This window comes from Pseudochaenichthys georgianus, chromosome 17 (assembly GCF_902827115.2).
Source record: "Pseudochaenichthys georgianus chromosome 17, fPseGeo1.2, whole genome shotgun sequence".
In the NCBI taxonomy this organism is placed as follows: Eukaryota; Metazoa; Chordata; class Actinopteri; order Perciformes; family Channichthyidae; genus Pseudochaenichthys; species Pseudochaenichthys georgianus.
The window spans coordinates 37,514,740-37,527,246 of NC_047519.1; the positions used below are offsets into that span (position 1 = coordinate 37,514,740).

The 12,507-nt window shown below is 41.3% G+C and overlaps 1 protein-coding gene and 6 non-coding genes across 9 annotated transcripts in view; 6 read left to right on the forward strand and 1 right to left on the reverse strand.

Moving 5' to 3' along the window:
- The window catches only part of LOC117462411 (contactin-associated protein-like 4), a 230,164-nt gene that overhangs the window by 124,744 nt on the left and 92,913 nt on the right, over positions 1-12,507 (reverse strand). The window lies entirely within an intron of this gene.
- On the forward strand, positions 412-494 carry trnal-uaa (transfer RNA leucine (anticodon UAA)). Its single transcript has one exon. It is a non-coding gene; the product is annotated as a tRNA-Leu (tRNA).
- Positions 6,385-6,467, forward strand: trnal-uaa (transfer RNA leucine (anticodon UAA)). Its single transcript has one exon. It is a non-coding gene; the product is annotated as a tRNA-Leu (tRNA).
- On the forward strand, positions 6,821-6,903 carry trnal-uaa (transfer RNA leucine (anticodon UAA)). Its single transcript has one exon. It is a non-coding gene; the product is annotated as a tRNA-Leu (tRNA).
- trnal-uaa (transfer RNA leucine (anticodon UAA)) lies at positions 9,745-9,827 on the forward strand. The gene has a single exon. It is a non-coding gene; the product is annotated as a tRNA-Leu (tRNA).
- trnal-uaa (transfer RNA leucine (anticodon UAA)) lies at positions 11,509-11,591 on the forward strand. The gene has a single exon. It is a non-coding gene; the product is annotated as a tRNA-Leu (tRNA).
- On the forward strand, positions 12,181-12,263 carry trnal-uaa (transfer RNA leucine (anticodon UAA)). The gene has a single exon. It is a non-coding gene; the product is annotated as a tRNA-Leu (tRNA).

Sequence of the window (12,507 nt, forward strand, 5' to 3'; positions counted from 1 at the left end):
CGGTTCTGTAGTGTTGAAGCTTGCCAGTCTGGCACTCGACCAACAACATTAATATCCCGCCCCGGACACACAAGCATGTGCTTTGATTGGCTGGTGCTCATACTGGCATATTATTTGATTGGCTGACACTTGAAAAGTTGAACTTTTCTCAACTTTCGAAGCGAGCATCGGAGGCAAAGCGATGCGACGGAACCACAATACAGTTCGACAAAGCTTGACGTCACCCCACTCAAAGTGAATGGGAGGCGTCTCCATTGAAGCACGCAACAGAACCGTGTGAACGTCCCGTAAGGGAGAAGCAGGTCCCTTAAACCCACAGTTTTGAGTGGTTAAGGTATCCATGAACTTAATATATTTTCTCATGACCTTTGACCATGGATTATTTGTAGGCTCTATTTGCTGATCATCCTCACCAGGATGGCCGAGTGGTTAAGGCGTTGGACTTAAGTTCCAATGGGCAATAGCCCTCGTGGGTTCAAACCCCACTCCTGGTAAATCTTAACTTCTGTAGATAAACCAATAAACCAACATATTAAATGCCCCCTACACTGTAACGTCCCGTCCACACAGCGGCGTGCGTTGAAGCTTGCCGGCGGGCGTGTCTGAAACTCAACCAACAACCAACCACATGAATCTCCCACCCCTGACACACAAGCAGCGGTTTGATTGGCAAGAGCTTGTACTGGCATATGATTAGATTGGCTCACGCTTCTGCCGAGGCTTCAAAAGTTGAACATGTCTCAGCTTTTGCCGCGAGCCACGCCAGCAAAGCTCCGCAGTTCGACGAAAAGTGATGTCACCCCATTCAAAGTGAATGGTGAAGCTTTCAACGCACGCCGTGTGTGGACGGGCCATAAGGGAGAAGCAGATCCCTTGAACACAACAAATGGCCATCGCAAATGACACAAGTAAAAACAAAAGAGTTGAGTTTGTAAATAAAATGCACTTAATTATTAATCGCTAAGTTTCCATTTCGACCAACAACATTAATATCCCGCCCCGGACACACAAGCATGTGCTTTGATTGGCTAGTGCTCATACTGGCATATTATTTGATTGGCTGACGCTTGAAAAGTTGAACTTTTCTCAACTTTCGAAGCGAGCAACGGAGGCAAAGCGATGCGACGGAACCACAATGCAGTTCGGCAAAGCTTGACGTCACCCCACTCAAAGTGAATGGGAGGCGTCTCCATTGAAGCACGCAACGGAACCGTGTGAACGTACCGTAAGGGAGAAGCAGGTCCCTTAAACCCAACAAACGGTGATACGGTAGCAATTATAAGCAAATGACAAAGTAAAGTTGAGTTTGTATATAAAAAACTGTCAATAATTACTCGCTCTTTTTTACATTTTGTTTACATTGTGTCTTGCACAGTTTGAGTGGTTAAGGTATCCATTCGATTAATATAATTTCTCATGACCTTTGACAATAAATCAATTTGATGCTCTAATTCCTGTTCATCCTCACCAGGATGGCCGAGTGGTTAAGGCGTTGGACTTAAGATCCAATGGGCAATAGCCCTCGTGTACGCCGTGTGTGGACGGGCCGTAAGGGAGAAGCAGATCCCTTGAACACAGCAAATGGCCATCGCAAATGACACAAGTAAAAACAAAAGAGTTGAGTTTGTAAATAAAATGCACTTAATTATTAATCGCTAAGTTTCCATTTCCTACATTTTGTCTTGCACAGTTTGAACGGTTAAGGTATCCATGAGCTTAATATATTTTCTTATGACCTTTGACCATGGATTATTTGTATGCTCTATATATATCCTTTATTTAACCAGGTAAAAAACTCATTGAGATTAAAATCTCTTTTCCAAGAGTGACCTGGCCAAGAAGGGCAGCATGTACAATGTTACAACATATAAAACACAGACATGAAAGGCAGACAAATACAGCTGTAAAACACAAATAAAATGGCACATTAGCCAGTCAATATGCGAAGCAAAACACACTATTAAAATCATTCAAAAACTGGCAACATTTAAAACGATTTCAGGATATACGAGCACTCACATCGACCAATGGTGTCGTGTTCTCTGTCCTTTAAGATGGACCTGAATTCCCCCATAGTGACTAAATCTGAGAGTTTCAGCTCCTTCTGTACATTGTTCCAAGCTGTGGGGGCAGCATATCTAAAAGCTGTTTTCCCCAGTTTTGTTCTCACTGTAGGAACCAGCATCTGAATAAAATCTTGGGAGCGCAGGCCATATGGACTTTCTCTTTGACACATATGTGCAAATGTAGGAGGGAACCAACCCAAGCAGAGATTTATAAATAAAACCCAACCAATGGGAAAGTCTGCGAGCAGACAAAGATGGCCAATTAGCAGCAGCATATAAAGTGCAATGGTGTACTCGATATCCACATCCAGTGATAAATCGTAAGGCACAATGGTACACAGTATCCAAGCTCTTTAGGCATTGGTCAGAGGCATTCATGTATAGCAGCTCACCATAATCTAATACAGGTAAAAACGTTGCAGATATCAGATGTTTCCTTGTCTGAAAAGAGAAACAGGATTTATTCCTGTAAAAGAAACCTAATTTTATTTTTAGCTTTGAAACAACATTTTCCGTGTGTAACTTGAAAGACAAGTTCTGTTCAATAAGAAATCCCAGATATTTGTAAGTAGTGACCCTCTCAATGTCAGTCCCTTGTGCAGTACAAATATTGGGTAGAATAGATGGTAACTTTTTGCCATTCGAAAATATCATTACTTTGGATTTTTCAGCATTTAATACCAACTTTAGTTGATATAAATGGGTTTGTATGACATCAAAGGCAGACTGGAGGAAATCTAGACTTTGCTCTATAGAAGCGGAGGAACAATAAATAACAGTGTCATCTGCATAAAAATGGTAAGAAATTATTACATAGATTATTTACATATATGGTAAAAAGAATGCGTCCTAATATGGAACCTTGTGGCACACCTTTTGCTATCGGGAGGAAGGAAGAAAAGGACCCAGAAAATTGGACGCATTGGGTTCTCGCTGATAAATAATTTAAAAACCAACCTACAGTATGCCTAGATAAGCCGATACTGTGAAGTCTTTCCGTCAGGATGATATGATCAACTGTGTCAAATGCCTTTGACAAATCAATAAATAGAGCTGCACAATACTTTTTACAGTCCAATGCCTCAATTATGTTGTTCACCACTTTAATAGCAGCAGTTGTTGTGCTGTGTTGTTTTCTAAAACCGGATTGGTGTTCTGACAAAATATTATTTGTGTCCAAGTATAATTTAAGTTGTTCACTGAGAAGCTTTTCGAGGACCTTCGCTATAACACATAATTTTGAAATTGGCCTATAATTATTAACAGATGAGGGATCCCCTCCTTTCAGTAAAGGAAGAACATATGCAGATTTCCATATGTTAGGAATCTCATTCTTGGAAAGAGTTAAATTAAAAAGATAAGTAAGCGGCTCAGCTATAAAGTCGGCTGCTAATTTAAGAAAATGAGGAGGAAGTTTGTCCGGACCTGCCGATTTGTGTGGATCCAGATTCTGCAATGCTTTATGGACCTCTATCACCTCGATAAAAGTCAAATTGAATGGCTGAGCCATGTGATGGGATGAAGGTGGTGAGGAATCAATGTTCTGTCCAGGGCCCGAATGTAGGGACTCAAACAAAGAACCAGATGAAATAAAATGTTCATTAAAGCAGTTGAGAATGGCCGATTTGTCAGTGAGGGTTTGCGAGTCTTTAACAATGCAGGTTGGTAATTCATTTTTAGTTTCTGTTCCAAATGAGTTTTTTATTACCTTCCAAAAATGTCCTTGGATCATTTAAGTTACTAGTAGTATTAGAAATGTAGTACTCAGATTTAGCCTTTTTAACTAGGAAGGTGAATTGATTTCGGAGCTGTCTAAAAACAATCCAGTCCACTTGGGATTTCGATTTTCTGGCCCTTGACCAGGCAATATCCCGTTCTTTTAGAATGCTGGCCAGTTGAGCAATAAACCATTGATTTTTTTAGCCCTTTCACCCTACATTTGCGGAAAGGAGCATGTTTGTTTATAATTCTAGTAAAAGCCTCATGAAAATAATCCCATGCCAGTTCAACATCACTAATGAGAGAGATCTTGTTCCAATCAAAATCCCACAGGTCATGAAAAAATGCTTGCTCACAAAAATGTTTAAAGTCACGTTTAAAAACTATTTGTGGTCTTGTTTTTGGAAGCTTAGCTTGCCTGATTGTAGCTATAGCGCAATGGTCACTCATATCATTTACAAAAATACCAATATCCAAAAACTTATGAGGCGCATTTGTTAAAAATAAGTCGATAAGAGACGATTTATCTTGGTGTTTAAGATGAGGACGAGTTGGGCTATTGATAAATTGCGTAAGATTAAAAGAGTCACAGGTTGATTTAAAACTATCGGAGACAGAGGACAACCAGTCCCAATTAGTCTCCAGCAATTAAAATCTCATTAAAATCCAAGCAAGATAACTGATGACTCAATGATGATAAAGCCTCAATGCTTGCTGAAGGGGGTCTATAGCAACCCTACAACAGTGATGAACTGACCCTTAAGAAGTTCCAATTTCAGCGCAAGTAGTTCAAATTGTCTGCTAAGAGACAAAGATGATTGGATGTAGGGGTGGGCGATATGACGATATATATCGTCGTGACGATATTAGGTCTCCACGATATGCTTTTTCAGAGATATCGTCCTATCGTGATAAAAAAAAAAAAATAGCGGGAGTGGAAGAGGCTCTCCGTGCGCGGCGCAGGGGGCTATGACAGCGGACGGAGAGCCTCTTCCCCTCCCGCTCCCCCAGCTTCACCTACTGATTTTAATTTCACCATATATCAAGCCCGATCGATTTCACAATGTCAGCGCACCTCTGCTTTCGTCCAGTCCGAGTTGTTTGACACGCTCCCAAAGTCCCCGCCCCCTTTCTTTGCAGCGAGCAACCATAGGGCAGGCATTCCATAAAGGGGCTCCTTATGAAATGACTAGCAAACGGTGGAAAGACATAACTGACGCTGTGGCGTTTTATGTTTTTCCCTTCAGTTATGCTAAAGTCTTTTATTACACTTCAAGTCTACTCTAAAGTTTACATTTTAATTGTTTGGCACTGACTTTTCCTCATTGATGTTTTACTTAGTTATGTTTTACCCTCCTTTTCATGTTTATTGATGTTCACTGCTCACTTGTTCATTCAGGGTTTTATTTCAGAAATGAAACCCTGAATGAACAAGTGAGCAGTGAACATCATTGAAATGCTATTTTGGTCTGTTACTCCTTTTTGTTTTAGTTTCTGTTACCTTGTAGGTGCTTGTACTGTTAAGTAACTTGAAAAATAACCATAATAACCGACATGAAAAAATATCGTGATATATATCGTCTATCGTGATACTGCCTGAAAATATCGTGATAACATATTTTTCAATATCGCCCACCCCTAATTGGATGGTAGCATGACATTTTGTTTTTACATAAATTGCAACACCACCACCTTTTCTGGGACGGTCACAACGAAACACATTGTAACCCTTAATTGCAATGTCTTTGTCCGTGATAGATTTCTTTAGCCAAGTTTCAGATAAAACAAGAACATCAGAATCAGAGGATTTTGCACAGATTTTCATGTGGTCCATTTTAGGAAGTAGACTTCTGACATTTATGTGGATGATACCAAGACCCGACCTTGCTTTAAAATCATCAGGGGTACTCAGACAATTAAAATCTGGTCCAGGGTTTGGATGAACGTTTCCTGATAAGAGGAGCAGGATAACAATGAAACATTTCCTTTTCACCCAAGTTGTTGTTTGCATAGATTCATTATATAGGCCTATTACTCTCTTTCCACCATAGGAACACGAGCTCATCGAAAACAACCAGTTATAAGGACTAAAAAGACGAATAAGACAAGGTAGAGACATGAGATCCTTGGAGATTAGAGTGCTCCAATTTACAGAGCTCTTAAACAAAGTAGAATCCCAGTTTGTGTCTTTACTAGGGAAGACAAGATGAGGCACATTTTGGACTTCATACCCTTCACGCACCTCATATGGATGGAGAATAGTCAGTAGGAGAAAAATAGGTATTAGGAGGTGTCAGGAGGTAGAGAGGGCCTGCTGAAGAAATCCAGAAATCAGCACAGGAATACCGTCCGCGTTTTCCGTCCTGCCGAAGATGAGAAATGCCAGGTCAGCGAGGTGAGAATCCGGTCCGGACTTTCAGTCCTCCCGAGAACGAAGATGACGTTGTTTGACGTCTCATGTAAACAGGAACACAAGCCCAGTCATGCTATGCTTTAGCTCAACGAACACATTCTTATTATACATCCATGAACGATCCAAGTCCACCAAAGTCCAAAATAAAGCGCAACAACTCAAGCGTTCTAATTCCTGTTCATCCTAACCAGGATGGCCGAGTGGTTAAGGCGTTGGACTTAAGATCCAATGGGCAATAGCCCTCGTGGGTTTGAACCCCACTCCTGGTAAAATCTTAGCTTCTGCAGATACAGCGACATATTGACATAATAAATGCACTGGAAGAGAGAAGCAGATCCCTTGAACACAACAAACATATCCTGTTGGCTAACTCTGGCTCATGTACAGAAATGTCAATCAATGTGCACTGTCCCTGTCAAATAAATATATTAAAAAAAAAAACGGCCATCGCAAATGACACAAGTAAAAACAAAAGAATTGAGTTTGTAAATAAAATGCACTTAATTATTAATCGCTGAGTTTCCATTTCCTACATTGTGTCTTGCACAGTTTGAACGGTTAAGGTATCCATGAGCTTAATATATTTTCTCATGACCTTTGACCATGGATTATTTGTATCCTCACCAGGATGGCCGAGTGGTTAAGGCGTTGGACTTAAGATCCAATGGGCAATAGCCCTCGTGGGTTCAAACCCCACTCCTGGTAAATCTTAACTTCTGTAGATAAACCAATAAACCAACATATTAAATGCCCCCTACACTGTAATGTCCCGTCCACACAGCGGTGTCCGTTGAAGCTTGCCGGTGGGCGTGTCTGAAACTCAACCAACCACACGAATCTCCCACCCCTGACACACAAGCAGCGGTTTGATTGGCTAGAGCTTGTACTGGCATATGATTCGATTGGCTGACGCTTCTGCCGAGGCTTCAAAAGTTGAACATTAATCAATTTTTGCAGCGAGCCACGCCAGCAAAGCTCCGCAGTTCGACGAAAAGTGATGTCACCCCATTCAAAGTGAATGGTGAAGCTTTCAACGCACGCCGTGTGTGGACGGGCCATAAGGGAGAAGCAGATCCCTTGAACACAACAAATGGGGGTGGGTTCAAACCCCACTCCTGGTAAATCTTAACTTCTGCTTCACCAACACTAATCGTCCACACGGTTCTGTCGTGTTGAAGCTTGCCAGTCTGGCACTCGACCAACAACATTAATATCCCGCCCCGGACACTGTGCTTTGATTAGTGCTCATACTGGCATATTATTTGATTGGCTGACGCTTGAAAAGTTGAACTTTTCTCAACTTTCGAAGCGAGCAACGGATGCAAAGCGATGCGACGGAACCACAATGCAGGCAACAAATGGTGATACGGTAGCAATTATAAGCAAATGACAAAGTAAAAAAAAGTTGAGTTTGTATATAAAAAACTGTCAATAATTACTCGCTCTTTTTAACATTTTGTTTAAATGTTGTCTTGCACAGTTTGAGTGGTTAAGGTATCCATTCGATTAATATAATTTCTCATGACCTTTGACAATAGATCAATTTGATGCTCTAATTCCTATTCATCCTCACCAGGATGGCGGAGTGGTTAAGGCAAGGCAAGTTTATTAATATAGCACTTTTCAACACAAGGCAATTCAAAGTGCTTTACAAAAAATGAAAGACATTAAGCATTAAAAAAGAAAAGCTAATAAAATAAACATTAAAAGAAAAAATACATGGACAAAAAGTTAAAGTGCAGTTTAAGATATGAATAGTTCAATTAAAAGCAGCGACAAAAAGAAAAGTCTTCAGCCTGGATTTAAAAGTAGTCAGAGTTGCAGCGGACCTGCAGGTTTCTGGGAGTTTGTTCCAGATGTCTGGAGCATAATAACTGAACGCTGCTTCTCCATGTTTAGTTCTGACTCTGGGGACAGAAAGCTGACCAGTCCCTGAAGACCTGAGAGATCTGGATGGTTCATAGTTTAGCAGGAGGTCAGTAATGTATTTTGGGCCTAAACCATTCAGTGCTTTATAAACCAGCAGCAATATTTTGAAATCTATTCTTTGACACACAGGAAGCCAGTGTAAAGACTTCAGAACTGGAGTGATGGGATCCACTTTCTTAGTGTTAGTGAGGACTCGAGCAGCGGCGTTCTGAATCAGCTGCAGCTTCCTAATAGATTTTTTAGTGAGACCTGTGAAGACACCATTGCAGTAGTCCAGTCTACTGAAGATAAAAGCACGGACAAGTTTTTCCAAATCCTATTGTGACATTAGTCTTTTAATCCTAGATATATTCTTTAGGTGATAGTAGGCTGATTTAGTAACTGTTTTAATGTGACTGTTGAAACTCAGGTCAGAGTCCATGACTACACCTAGATTCCTGGCTTTATCTGTTGGTTTGAACATTGCACACTGAAGCTCAGCGCTAACTTTTATACATTCTGACTTGGCTCCAAAAACCATTACCTCAGTTTTATCTTTGTTTAATTGGAGAAAGTTCTGACACATCCAGTCATTGATTTGTTCAATGCACTTACTCAGTGTTTGAAATGGAGCATAGTCTCCTGGTGAAATTGTTACGCACATTTGTGTGTCATCTGCATAGCTATGGTAACTTATTTTGTTGTTCTTCATTATCTGAGCCAGTGGTAGAATGTAGATGTTAAAGAGAAGAGGCCCCAAGATGGAGCCTTGAGGAACCCCACATGTCATATTTGTCAAATCAGATGTGTATTTACCTATAGAAACAAAGTTGTTTCTGTCCTTTAAGTAGGATTCAAACCAATTTAGAACTGTTTCCGAAAGTCCGACCCAGTTTTCCAGTCGGTCGAGTAATATGTTGTGGTCAACATTGTCAAACGCAGCACTGAGATCTAATAATACTAACACTGAAGTTCTGCCACTGTCTGTGTTTAAGTGGATGTCATTAAAGACCTTTACAAGAGCAGTCTCAGTGCTGTGGTTTGGACGAAAGCCTGACTGGAACACATCGAAACAGTTATTTAAATGCAAGAAATTACTCAGCTGTTGAAAAACAACTTTTTCAATGATTTTACCTAGAAATGGGAGGTTTGATATGGGCCTGTAATTGTTCATTACTGAAGCATCTAGATTATTCTTTTTTAAGAGTGTTGGACTTAAGATCCAATGGGCAATAGCCCTCGTGGGTTCGAACCCCACTCCTGGTAAATTCTTAGATTCTGCAGATACAGCGACATATTGACATAATAAATGCACTGGAAGGGAGAAGCAGATCCCTTGAACACAACAAACATATCCTGTTGGCTAACTCTGGCGCATTTACAGAAATGTCAATCAATGTGCACTGTCTCTGTCAAATACATATATATAAAAAAAAAAACGGCCATCGCAAATGACACAAGTAAATACAAAAGAGTTGAGTTTGTAAATAATATGCACTTAATTATTAATCGCTAAGTTTCCATTTCCTACATTGTGTCTTGCACAGTTTGAACGGTTAAGGTATCCATGCCCTTAATATATTTTCTCATGACCTTTGACCATGGATTATTTGTATGCTCTATTTGCTGTTCATCCTCACCAGGATGGCCGAGTGGTTAAGGCGTTCGACTTAAGATCCAATGGGCAATAGCCCTCGTGGGTTCAAACCCCACTCCTGGTAAATCTTAACTTCTGTAGATAAAACAATAAACCAACATATTAAATGCCCCCTACACTGTAACGTCCCGTCCACACAGTGGTGTGCGTTGAAGCTTGCCGGCGGGTGTGTCTGAAACTCGACCAACAACCAACCACATGAATCTCCCACCCCTGACACACAAGCAGCGGTTTGATTGGCAAGAGCTTGTACTGGCATATGATTCGATTGGCTGACGCTTCTGCCGAGGCTTCAAAAGTTGAACATGTCTCAACTTTTGCAGCGAGCCACGCCAGCAAAGCTCCGCAGTTCGACGAAAAGTGATGTCACCCCATTCAAAGTGAATGGTAAAGCTTTCAACGCACGCCGTGTGTGGACGGGCCGTAAGGGAGAAGCAGATCCCTTGAACACAACAAATGGCCATCGCAAATGACACAAGTAAAAACAAAAGAGTTGACTTTGTAAATAAAATGCACTTAATTATTAATCGCTAAGTTTCCATTTCCTACATTGTGTCTTGCACAGTTTGAACGGTTAAGGTTTGATTGAGAGCTTGTACTGGCATATGATTCGATTGGCTGACGCTTCTGCCGAGGCTTCAAAAGTTGAACATGTCTAAACTTTTGCAGCGAGCCACGCCAGCAAAGCTCCGCAGTTCGACGAAAAGTGATGTCACCCCATTCAAAGTGAATGGTGAAGCTTTCAACGCACGCCGTGTGTGGACGGGCCGTAAGGGAGAAGCAGATCCCTTGAACACAACAAATGGCCATCGCAAATGACACAAGTAAAAACAAAAGAGTTGACTTTGTAAATAAAATGCACTTAATTATTAATCGCTAAGTTTCCATTTCCTACATTGTGTCTTGCACAGTTTGAACGGTTAAGGTATCCATGCGCTTAATATATTTTCTCAATATATTTTCACCACACAGTGGTGTGCGTTGAAGCTTGCCGGCGGGTGTGTCTGAAACTCGACCAACAACCAACCACATGAATCTCCCACCCCTGACACACAAGCAGCGGTTTGATTGGCAAGAGCTTGTACTGGCATATGATTCGATTGGCTGACGCTTCTGCCGAGGCTTCAAAAGTTGAACATGTCTCAACTTTTGCAGCGAGCCACGCCAGCAAAGCTCCGCAGTTCGACGAAAAGTGATGTCACCCCATTCAAAGTGAATGGTAAAGCTTTCAACGCACGCCGTGTGTGGACGGGCCGTAAGGGAGAAGCAGATCCCTTGAACACAACAAATGGCCATCGCAAATGACACAAGTAAAAACAAAAGAGTTGACTTTGTAAATAAAATGCACTTAATTATTAATCGCTAAGTTTCCATTTCCTACATTGTGTCTTGCACAGTTTGAACGGTTAAGGTATCCATGCGCTTAATATATTTTCTCAAGACCTTTGACCATGTATTATTTGTATGCTCTATTTGCTGATCATCCTCACCAGGATGGCCGAGTGGTTAAGGTTAATATCCAAATACATATATATAAAAAAAAAAACGGCCATCGCAAATGACACAAGTAAAAACAAAAGAGTTGAGTTTGTAAATAATATGCACTTAATTATTAATCGCTAAGTTTCCATTTCCTACATTGTGTCTTGCACAGTTTGAACGGTTAAGGTATCCATGCCCTTAATATATTTTCTCATGACCTTTGACCATGGATTATTTGTATGCTCTATTTGCTGTTCATCCTCACCAGGATGGCCGAGTGGTTAAGGCGTTGGACTTAAGATCCAATGGGCAATAGCCCTCGTGGGTTCAAACCCCACTCCTGGTAAATCTTAACTTCTGTAGATAAAACAATAAACCAACATATTAAATGCCCCCTACACTGTAACGTCCCGTCCACACAGAGGTGTGCGTTGAAGCTTGCCGGCGGGCGTGTCTGAAACTCGACCAACAACCAACCACATGAATCTCCCACCCCTGACACACAAGCAGCGGTTTGATTGAGAGCTTGTACTGGCATATGATTCGATTGGCTGACGCTTCTGCCGAGGCTTCAAAAGTTGAACATGTCTAAACTTTTGCAGCGAGCCACGCCAGCAAAGCTCCGCAGTTCGACGAAAAGTGATGTCACCCCATTCAAAGTGAATGGTGAAGCTTTCAACGCACGCCGTGTGTGGACGGGCCGTAAGGGAGAAGCAGATCCCTTGAACACAACAAATGGCCATCGCAAATGACACAAGTAAAAACAAAAGAGTTGACTTTGTAAATAAAATGCACTTAATTATTAATCGCTAAGTTTCCATTTCCTACATTGTGTCTTGCACAGTTTGAACGGTTAAGGTATCCATGCGCTTAATATATTTTCTCAAGACCTTTGACCATGTATTATTTGTATGCTCTATTTGCTGATCATCCTCACCAGGATGGCCGAGTGGTTAAGGCGTTGGACTTAAGATCAAATGGGCAATAACCCTCGTGGGTTCAAACCCCACTCCTGGTAAATCTTAACTTCTGCTTCACCAACACTAATCGTCCACACGGTTCTGTAGTGTTGAAGCTTGCCAGTCTGGCACTCGACCAACAACATTAATATCCCGCCCCGGACACACAAGCATGTGATTTGATTGGCTAGTGCTCATACTGGTATATTATTTGATTGGCTGACACTTGAAAAGTTGAACTTTTCTCAACTTTCGAAGCGAGCATCGGAGGCAAAGCGATGCGACGGAACTACAATGCAGTTC